Source organism: Nannospalax galili, unplaced genomic scaffold (genome assembly GCF_000622305.1).
Source record: "Nannospalax galili isolate Female #2095 unplaced genomic scaffold, S.galili_v1.0 scaffold522, whole genome shotgun sequence".
Classification (NCBI taxonomy): Eukaryota; Metazoa; Chordata; class Mammalia; order Rodentia; family Spalacidae; genus Nannospalax; species Nannospalax galili.
Genome location: NW_008348874.1, coordinates 197,979 through 209,450, shown reverse-complemented (window position 1 = coordinate 209,450; position 11,472 = coordinate 197,979). Strand labels below are relative to the sequence as shown.

At 40.5% G+C, this 11,472-nt stretch overlaps 1 pseudogene; it reads right to left on the bottom strand.

Moving 5' to 3' along the window:
* Positions 1–411: 411 nt before the first annotated feature.
* The window catches only part of LOC103744378, a 20,232-nt pseudogene continuing 9,171 nt past the window's right edge, over positions 412–11,472 (bottom strand).

Sequence of the window (11,472 nt, the reverse complement as noted above, 5' to 3'; positions counted from 1 at the left end):
AATTCAACTGTGAATCTAAAAATTTACAGCCAATTTTCAAAGAGATGCATCTTTGCTCTAGAAATTGTTATTCAATATGTTAATGCTGTAATCAAATGCTATTTCTAATCATGTGGCTATTAAAAAAATAATTTAAAAAATTCAATTTCACCACTTGACGACGTTGTTCACAAATTAAAAAAAAATTTTTTTTTTTTGGTCTTTTTGAGACAGGGTCTCCCTGTAGCCCCACTGTCCTGGAACTCACTATGCACACCATTTTGAGCTCCCTGCACAGTAGCCAAGTTCAGTGAAGGCATTCATACCCACTTGGTCGCTCAGAGGACCACACTCAGTGAGATACTAATGTCTACAAGACAGCTGAAAGTAGCTGGGCTGAGTTTACAGAACTGGGTAGCTATGCATGAGTAGCTACAGTGCCAGCCACCTGAAAGGGAACAGACAATTGTGGCGTTAAAGCTGCTTCCAAGGAAAGGGGGACCAAGTGGAGAATGTCAAGGGCACTACTTGGGAGCAGCCCCCTCCTGCATTCCCACCTGCAGCTGAGGAACTAGTACATAGTAACAGGCTCCTTCTGCTGTAAGCACCTGGGAGGAACTCCAATTTGGTCTGTACAAGAGCCTTTCCTTTCTTCTCTGCCTCTCAGAGGGCTTGATCCCTGAATAAATTTTTCCATAAGATGTGTGACATACACTACTTGATGCAACTCAGTCTCACCAACAAGGCCTGAAGATTCCTGAACCTCGGGCAGATGCTATGCCCACCCTTGCAAACACACAAAGCACAGTATCCACCCCATAAAGCCCTCCAAACTTAAAAGTGCATCTTAAAATATAATCATGTCTTAACTACCCCCCCACAAGGTTAACTATTTCCTTTGCTTAACTCCATTTACAGTCTGTAGCCACCTAGCTGAGCCATTCCTAAGCCCCACCTATTAATTTAGGTAACTGATTTTCAATAATATATTTTTTTTTATTGTTACAGAGATTAAATACGTGATGAGATCTTTTGCCTTAAGAGCAGGCAAGAGGTCGACTACGTTGTGAACATAGAAGTCAGGGACCATTTTCTTCTTGGACAGGCAGTCACTTTCCGGATTATTCTTCACATCCAAAAGACTGGAGACACCCACGAGGGTCAGGATGGTCTTCAGGCTACAGGTGGAACCCAAGAGGTTGTCTGTATCCAGGCAGTCCCCCCCCCCACCATGACTGTGTGCTCTAGGTTAACACCATATTCCTGGGACACGCAGTCGAAGATGAAGCGGCTAGGCTTCTGGATGATGTCGGCCTGGTGCCTGGCGGCCATCTCCAGGGCTCGCACCAGACAGCCGGTACTGCCATGCAGTGGCCATTCTCCAGCGGGAACCGATTGTCCATGTTAGTGCCCATGAGCAGACAGTCGGGCTGTCGTAGGTAGCTAAAGTGCAGGTCGCAGCCCACTACCACCGCCGTACGGGTTCGAGTGGCCTCGCCTTGCAGCTGCTCGGGGGCCCATGGCCCTACCGCGGCCTCCAGCTCCGGGGCTAAGGCGGGGCTCCCCAGCACATAGGCCTTGGGGCCCTCGGTGGACGCCAGGCGCTGGCCCAGGCAGACTGTGGTGCAGTGGGGCGGAGCCCAGGTGCCTCAGCTTCTCTGCCTAGGTCGCGCGAGTCTTACTGTTGCTGATGAAGCCCAGGCGCTTGCCATGGGCCCGAAATGCCCGCAGAGTTTCAGGTGTGGAGAGCCCGTCTTGCTGCGCCAGAAGGGCGCCATAGCAGTTGCACAGCAGTGTGTCCAAATCAGCCAGCAGCACCGGGGCCACTTGGCCTCCACCGCCCCTACCGTAACATTGTGAACATTTTATAAAATATTACTCAGCCATTTGCATTTCTTCTTCTGAGAACTCTTGCTATTTCCGTGCTTGTTTTCTTGACATTGTTCTTTATTATTTATTTTAATTCTTTATTATTTATCTTGGTTATTTAGTTTTATGAAGGCCCGTGTATCAATTGTTAGTCTTAATGCCTGTTCTACCCTGATGCTGTTCCCTAAGTCCTTTCCTATAAGTTGAAGGGTATTCCTACTTTCATCTTTTTCTGGATAGCTTTAGAGGCATTGCATTAATATTATTTGCCTGTGGCCTCATCCATGAGACATTTTCTGAAATGCCAATTGATGTGACAGGGCCCAGCCCATTGTGGGTGGTGTCTGGTGGTCCTAGGTTGTATAAGAAAGTAAGCTGGGCAAAGGCTAGAGGAGACAAGCAGAGGTCCTCCATGGTCTGTGCTTCAGTTCCTGCTTCCAGGTTCCCGCCTGATTTCTGAGAATTACAGTGGAGCATTTATGGGGATTGCGTTCAATCTGTAGATTGCTTAGCCATTTTCACAATATTGATTGTACTAATCAATGAACATGGAACGTCTTTCCATCTATATTGTTTTCTTCAGTTTCTTGAGTGGCTTGAAGTTTTCATTGTACAAGTGTTTTTCACTTCCTTGGATAGATTTATTCTAAGGTTTTTATTTATTTATTTTGAGGTTATTGTGAATGATATTGCTTTAATTTCTTTCTCAGTCTATTGTTGGAATATAGGAAGGGTACTGATTTTTATGTACCAATTTTATATCCTGCTGCTTAGATGAATGTGTTTATCAGCTGTAGAAATTTCCAGATGGAGTCTTTATGGTCTTTAATATATGGAATCACATCATATGCAAATAAGATACCTTGACATCTTCCTTTCCTATTTATAGTCCCTTTATCTCCTTTAATTGTCTTATTGCTCTACCTGACAGCAGGCACTACATTAAACACAAAGAGGCAAAAATGGCCATCCTTGTCTTGGTATTGATTTTAGTGGACATGTTTTGATTTTTTTTCTCCGTTTAGCATTTTCTTGACTGTAAGCTTGTTATATATTGCTTTTATTCTATTGAGATAAGTCTACTGTTAACCTTAGTTTCTCCAAGACTTTTATCATGAAAGAATGTTGGATTTTGTCAAAGACCTTTCCTGCATCTAATGAGATGATCATGTGGTTTCTGTTTTTGAGTATATTCATATAGTAGAGCATCTCTGGAATGAAGCCCACTTGATCATAGTGGACAGTCTTTTTGATGTGTTTTTAATTTGGTTTGAAGTATTTTATTGAGACTTTTGCATACATGTTTATCGGAGAGATTGGCCTATAATTTTCCTTTTTTTGTCAGGTTTTTTGCTATATTTGCTGTCAGAGTAATTCTGGCTTCATAAAAAGAATATTTCCATATTCATTCCTTTTCTATTTTATGGAATAATTTCTGGAATGATTTGAGAAGTGTTGGTTTTAATTCTTCTTTGAAGGTCTGGTAGAATTCTGTGCTATATCCATCAGGCTTGGGAATTTTTTGTTTGTGAGTATTAATTATTGTTGCTATCTCATTGTTTGTTATGTCTATTTAAATTATTTACTTCACTTTGATTTAACTTTGGTAGGTCACATAAAACTAGACATGCATCCATTTCTTTTAGATTTTAGTTCACTGGAGTACAGATTTTGAAAGTGTGTCCTTATGGTTCTCTGAAATTCCTGTGTCTGTTGTAATGTTTCCTTTTACATCTTTGGTTTTATTGATTTGGGCCCTTTCTTTCTTTTGGTTACTATGACTAAAGGTTTGCCAATCATTGTTTTTTCATAGAACTTTTGTTTTAATTGAAATTTTGTGTGATTCATACAGAACATCTCAATAAATCTTAATTACCTTTATACCTCCATCCCCACCAGCACCCTCACATAGTCCCCCTCACAGGAGCCCATATACTCTGTCATCCCTGTTAAGGCCCTCTGTGTCAAGTCGGTGTCCTCACATGTTCCCCAGTGCAAGTCCACCCATTGAGTTCTAGTCAGTCTATCTAGAGTCCCTTGTTTTAGGAAGTTCAGCTCTTCATCACCTAGCAGCAATCAGTTGTCAATATTTCTTCAGATAAGATTGGGGTGTGCTGTTCATTTTCCCAGTTCTATGCTGGGATTTTGTCCCCCTGAGTTTGCATGGGACTTGTATATACTTACACAGTTGGCATAGACTCATATGAGCAGGTTCCCAGGAGTTTGTAAGACTCTGTTTCCATATGGTGCTGTACCTCCTCCCTGGTTCTTGCAAACATTCTGTCCCCTCTTCTGCAATGGTACCTGCTTGGAGTTTAATAAAGGAGTCCTGTCCAAGGATCAGCATTCAGCAGAATTTGATCTCTATGCTTTGGCCATTTGTGACCTTTTGTGTTCCTGGTCCTCTGCTGCATGAAGGAGTTTCATTAATAAGAACTGAGAGATTCATTATTGTCCCCTTCTTTGCCCCTGTTTTATGTTCCATGAGCCTTAGTTGTAGAGATTGAATTGTAGATGTGTCACTTAGGCCTGAGCAATTCATAGACAATGTCTGTGTGTAACCAGTTGTTTGTCTGTAAATATAAGGGTACATATTTTGCACATAGTAAGAAATCACATTAGTCTAGCAATGTGACAGTCTTGGGGTTTTCTCTAAGATCTATAACGTCTCCAGTCATGTGTATTTGGTTATGTTTACAGGACTACGCTTGAGTTTCATCCCATTGAGTGGGCTTTTAGTTCAGTTAGATAGCTGTTCATTGACCCTAAGATAAAAGTGCCACTACTGCACCAATGTCCTGTGCTGTGCCAGCCATTAATGTGGTATTTGGTCTTGAAGCTGGTGTTGGACTATCGATTGATGTTTTCCCTTGGCACCTTCATAGCACTCTCCAAAGCTATGAGAGCCAGCCTTCAGGGGAAGCAGTTTCAGGTACGTTGCAGCTCCATTGCTCCAAATACTGTGTTCTAGGGACGTTCTTTCTTCAGCAGTAGGTTCTTACCTCCATGTTGTGGTAGGACATCAAGGGCCCTGGCAATAGCCTGGCTAATTTTGAGAGTCTCTTGGACCACCCTGGCCAACAACTCAAAGGAAAGTTTCTCCTGTTTGGCACTTTTTCTTGGTATGTATCCTTTATCTATACATATGAACTCGTGTAGAGATAATGTATTTGTAATTTGTCATTAGGTTGTTGGACTAATATGATTCCTTCTGGTTTTTTAAAACTAGCTATGCATTATTTATCTCTCCTCTCTCTCTCTCTCTCTCTCACTGTCTAACCCTTCTGCCATGTTTTCCCCATTTAAAGTGTCTCAATTTTTCACATTTCTCCCTTGATAACACCAGTCTCCTATGGTCCCACCTCTCTTGCCCTCTTTCTTTCCCTTTATTCCTAAGTTTCCTTATATAACCCTCCCTCACCCATCCCATTTAAATAACACCAGTTTATCCATTTCTCCCTTAGTAACACCTGTCTCCTACTATTCTTCTCTCCAAGGTTCCTTCTTTCTCTTTACCTCTCTAATTTATTTTCATTATTCTGGTTCCTGCAGTTACATCTGGATACATTCTCACTTAAAAGGCTTTGGTGCTAGGCTCAGCATATGAAGGAGAACATACACCGTTTGTTTTTCTGAGCCTGTATTACTTCTCTCAGCATAATAGCTTCTAGCTGCATCCATTTACCAGAAGATTTCATGACCTTGTCTTTCTTTACAGCTGAGTAGAGGTCCATTGTGTAAATGTACCACATTTTCCTTATCTAGTCATCAGTTGAGGGACACATAGGTTGTTTACATCTCTTAGATATTGTGAAAAGAGCAGCAACAAACATGGATATAAAAGTGTCTGCAATAGGATGAGTCCTTTGGGTATATACCAAGAAGTGATATAAGCTGGTCAAATTGTAGGTTCATTTTTAGTTTTTTAAGAATTCTTCATAGTATTTCCACAGGTATTGCACAATATGGAATCCCACCAGCAGTGGATGAGTGTTCCCCTTTTCCCATATCCTCTCCAACATTTGGTATCATTTGTTCTCTTGATCTTAGCCAGTCTGACTAGGGTAAGATGAAATCTTAAAGTGGGTTTAATTTGCATTTCCCTACATTCTATTGATGTTGAACACCTTTTAAGATGTTTCTTAGCCATCTTTATTTCTTCTTTTGAGAACTCTCGGCTCAGATCCTTAGCCCATCTTTAACGTGGGTTACTTGCTTTCTTGATTCTGTGTTTTTTGAGTTCTTTATATAGCCTGGATCTTAAAAATCTCTCAGATGTGTCACTGTTGAAGATTTTCTTTCACTCTGCAGGTTTTCTCTTCACTTCCTTTGTTTCTTCTTTTGATGTACAGAAGCTTTTTAGGTTAATGACATCCCATTTGTTGATTCTTGACCTTAATTCCTGATCAATTGATGTCTGGTTTAGAAAAATCCTTTCCTGCACTGATATCTTGTAGGTTATTGCCAATGTTTTGTTCTAACAATTTTAGAATTTCAGGTTTCACATTGAGGTCTTTGATCCATTTAGAGTTGACTTTTGTGCAAGATGAAGGATAGGATCTAGTTTCATTATTCTACAAGTGGAGATCCAGTTTTGGCAGCACTATTTGTGGAAGATTCTGTCTTTTCTCCAATGAAATGTTCTTGGCCGTTTTGTCAAATATCAGGTGGCTGAAATTGCATGTATTCATATTTGGGTCTTCAATTTTGTTCCATTGATTTATAGGTATATTTTTGTTCCAGTACCATTCTGTTTTTGTGACTGTATCTCTGTAATAGTTTTAAATATGATATGGTAGTCTCCCCAGCATTGGTCTTTGTTCTCAGGGTTGCTTTAGCTTCCAAGGTCTTTTGTGCTTCCATATAGTTTCCTTTTTTGGTTGTATCTTTACCTGGTTTTGGTATTAGAGTGATGCTGGCTTCATAGAAGGAATTAGGAAGCTATCCCTCCATTTCTATCTTTTTGAATAAATTAAGTAGTATTGGATGTAGATCTTCTTTAAATGTCTGTTAGAATTCTGCTGTAAATCCATCTGGTCCTGGGATTTTTCTTATCCAGGAGGTTTTGTATTACTGTTTCAATTTCCTTATGTGTTATGGGTCTCTTTAAACTGTTAATCTCTTCTTGGTTTATTTTGGTGGTTCCCATGCTTTTAGATACCTGTCCATTTCTTTTAGGTTTTCAAATTTAGTAGTGTTTAGGTTTTAAAAGTATTCCTTTATAATGATCTGGATCTTTTTGGTGTGTGTTGTGATGTTTTCCCTTTCATCTCTGATTTCTTTGATTTGGAGGTGCTCTTTCTTTCTTTTGGTTAATTGGGCTAGCGGTCTGTCAATCTTGTTTATATTTCCAACGAACCAGCTCTAGGATTCATTGATTCTTTGTATTGTTTTCTTTGTGTCTATTTCATTAATTTCTGCTCTGATTTTTGTTATTTCTTCTTGTCTCCCGGGTTTGGGTTTCATTTGTTGTTGCTTTTCAGTGTCTTGGGTTGTAATATTAAGTCATTTATTTATGTTCTTTCTGATTTTTTAATGTAGGCACTTAGAGCTGTAAACTTCCCTCCAAGGACTGCTTTCAGCATGTCCCAGAGATTGTGTTATATTGTATTGTCTTTTTCATTTAGTTCCAGGAATACTTTTATTTCTTTCTTAATTTCGCCTTTGACCCATTCATCATTCAGGAGAGTGTTATTTGATCTCCATGTGTTCATGTGATTACTAGGGTTTCTTCTGGTGTTGATTTTAAGCTTTATTGGATTATGATCTGATAGAATGCACAGAATTATTTCAATCTTTCTGTATTTGTGGTCAATTTCGGAGAAAGTTCCATGGGGCACTAAATAGAAAGTATATTCTTTGGGGCTTGGGTAGAATATTCGGTAGCTGTCTGATAGGCCCATTTGATGTATGGTATTGTTTAATTCAGGTGTATCTCTGTTAATTCTCTGTCCTGTTAATCTACCTAATGGAGACAATGAGGTATTGAAATCCCCCACTATTAATAAGTTGGGATTAATCTGGGTCTTAAAGCCCTGTAGGACTGTTTTTTTGAGGCTGGGTGCACAAGAGTTTGGTGAATATATGCTCACGATGTAATATCTTCTTTGTCAATTGTTCCTTTGATCAGAATGAAGTGAACCTCTTTATCTCTTCTGATTAATTTGAGCTTAAAATCTATTTTGTCAGACATTAGAATTGCAACACCTGTTTTTTCTTGGTACCATTCACTTGGTATATTTTTCCATCCTTTGACCTTAAGGTAGTGGCTGTCCTTGAAAGTGAAATGAGTTTCTTGCAGACAACAAAAAGATGGGTTTTGTTTCTTAATCTATTCAACTACTCTCTTCTTTTGACTGGGGAGTTCAGTCCATTGATATTTGAAGTTACTAATGAAAGATAAGTATTGACTCCTGTCATTTTTATTTCTGTTCCCATTCTTAGTGTAGCTGTGCATTTCCAAGTTATACCTTCATTAAGTTTCTTTTCATAACCCCTTGGGTATAGTCGTTCCTATCTTCAGCTCTTTGTATTGCTTTATGAACTCTCTGAAGGGTTGGTTTTATGGACATGAATTCTTTCAGCCTGTTAATGTCATGGAAGATTTTTCTTTCCCCTTCGACTATAGTAGACATTTTTGGCTCTGTAATCTGGCTTGGCATCTGTGATCATTTAGAACTGGCTTTCATATTTTGCACTGGAAAGTCAGTTGTAATTCTGATGGGTTTTCCTTTATGTGCAACTTGTTTTTCTTTTGCAGCTTTCAGTATTCTCTCTTTGTTGTGTATGCTTAGTGTTTTTTACTATGATGTGCCATGGAAAGTTTCTTTTCTGGTCCTATTTGGTGTTCTATATGCTGCCTGTATTTGTATGGGTATGTCGTTCTTTAATTTTGGGAAAATTTCTTCTACAAACCTGTTGAAGATCTGGTCCACACTGTTATGCTGAGATTCCTCTTCCTCCTCTATGCCTATGATTCATAATAGGATTTGTAATAGGATTTCATTCACCCTATTAGTGAAGCTTTCTCCTGTCATTTCTAATTGGTTTATTGAGTGTTTTACCTCCTTCTTCATTTCAGCCGGAGTATTTTTCAATATTTTTAACTCTTTTCTGAATTCATTCGGAAGTTTATCCCTATCTTCTTTCTGTTCCTTGATTTCTTTGTTTATGTGTTCATTAAATTCACTGGATTCTTTTATCGTGTTTATAACTGTTCTTTTGAGTTCCATGTCCTGTGTTAGCTCTAGGGGCTTCTTACTGTACTCCTCTAGAGGACTGTTCATACTTGGTGGGGATATGTTGTTTTGTTTTTTCATGTTGTTATTTTTTTCTCTGTGACTTTGACATGTCGATTTCTTTTGTAGTTTCTGATTCTTGTGTGAGACTCAAGCCTTCCTTTGTTGAGTTTAGTTCTGCTTCTCTTTGTAAATTTTGTGTGCCTTTGTGGTTTACTAGCTGGACATGAAAATCTGGTTGGTCTAGGCTTCAGATTCTGTCTTTTGATTTTATATTGGAGTGGCCAAATTGCTTTCATCTTCATCGTCTTCAGGATTTCCCACAGAGGCCCAAGTCTCACGGGGATCAGATGTTCTCAGGCTTACTCCTAAGGCCTGGATCCCTTCAGAAAAGATGCTGTTCTCAAGAACTTGGGGGCTGGGCTGGCCAGGTACAGGGCCCAGGAAAGATACTGGCCCCTGGAACCTGGTGGCTGTGCCACCCAGGGATGCAAAGGGAGTTGGGGGTGGGAAGAGGCCCTGAGGACTCCTGGGTACTACAGGGAGGAATTGGGTTGGTCTGGATGCAATGGATCAGAAAGCAGTGGGGATTTTGGGCCAAGAGGTCAATCCTGGTGTCTGGGGTGCCAAGACAAAAATGGGCCAGTACCGAGGCAAGGAGGAGAGATGGGGTGGGGAAGCTGGGAGGGTGAATGAGGCTGGGGGAGTCAAGGCATGGTGGGTGCCGTGGGACTTACCCAGGAAGAATGCTGGCACCAGGAAACTGGTACAAAATTGAATTTTAAGTATGTAGATTAAGAGCTGTGCTGTCTTATAGGATACATCCCACTGAAGAAGCATCATGACCTACAGTCAGCAGCACAGCCAAAAGCATATCCAGTCAAGGTTTGCCTGTTGTCGGGGGTGCCCACTGTGCAGGAAGGAAAGAGGTGTCCCAAGAGTAGTCTTTTAGAAAATATCCCGTGTCTTCCTGGCCTCCCTTCCTTGGGTCACCTTGGGTTCGGGTGGGGTTACATGTTGTCATTACCCCATGACACAACCCAATTTGGTCCTGGACACAGCTGTTAGCAACCAGAAGGAAGACCCACCAACAACTTGAGCTCTTGGCATCCTCTGGGCTTTTCCTCCTCTGTTCTGTGGGTCTGCTGACCTTTAGCAACCTGCTGAGCAGAATAGGCAGAATTCACTGGCCAAAACCTGGGAAGCAGTTCCTTTTGGCTGACTCCTTCCTGGCACCTTGCCCTGTACCCAGTGGCTTCTTGTGGTCATAGCATTTTACCTATTCACCGAGTTCTCAGAGCAACAAATACCCACAACTACTCCTAGACCAGGGATGGCTGGCTGGAGGTGAAATGGTGCCTTAGGTAAACATGAAGGCAGCACACCTGTGAGGTTGGTGGTTCAGACATTGGCTTTGAGAGGCTGGCTCAAGTGGGTTTAGATACTGAGCAAACCTATCAGGGCTTTGTCACCTGCAGAGGAGCTTGCAGCAGTATAGCAGCCAGTGACAGCTTCCTCTTCTGGGCAGTAGCCTGAAAGCCAGTGTGTGTTGCATTTCCAAGTTGTTTCACTGCTATGAACCCAAATGCACATTAAACTTCCAAACCCGCAAAAAAAGTTCAATTACCTTTAGCCATCAGAGAAATGTGAATTAGAATTGAGATTTCAACTTTCCATAGTATATATAACTAAGATCATGTAAAAATGATAAGTGCTGCCATGGATGTGGGAAAGGGGAACAGTTATTCACTCTTGGTGGGAGTGCAAACTGGTGCACAGCCACTATGGAAATCAGTGGGTGGTTCCTCAAAAAGCTAGAAATAGATCTATCATCTGATGCAGCTATACCATCCTTGGGCCTATACCCGAAGGACTCTGTATCCTACTACAGAGATACCTGTTCATCCATGTTCTTTGCTGCTCTGTTCATAATAGCCAGAAAGAAACAGTCTAGATGGCCAACAATTGATGAATGGATAATGAAAATGTGGCATAATGGAATATTGAGTAATTCAGCTGTTAAAAGAAAAACAATTATAAAATTTGCAAATAAATTGAGGAAACTAGAAGAAATAATTCTGAGTGAAACAAATTAGACAAGAAAGACGAATTCACATTCCCTTTCATATGTGAATACTAGCTTTAAATATTTGGATGTGTGTTTAAATTAGAATACTTAAAGAGATCAGGAAACTAATAAGGGCCCATGAAGGGAGGAGAAATGGAAAATGGTTGTTATAAAGGGGAGGAATAATGGAACAGTAAGGATTAAGTGCAGTGGGGGAAAGGAAGGTAAAGGAGGGAGTAGGGGAAGGAATAACTAACACTGAAGAATTTTTAAAAAGTCATAAGGAAACCTAATATTGTTGAGCCCTCTACATATATA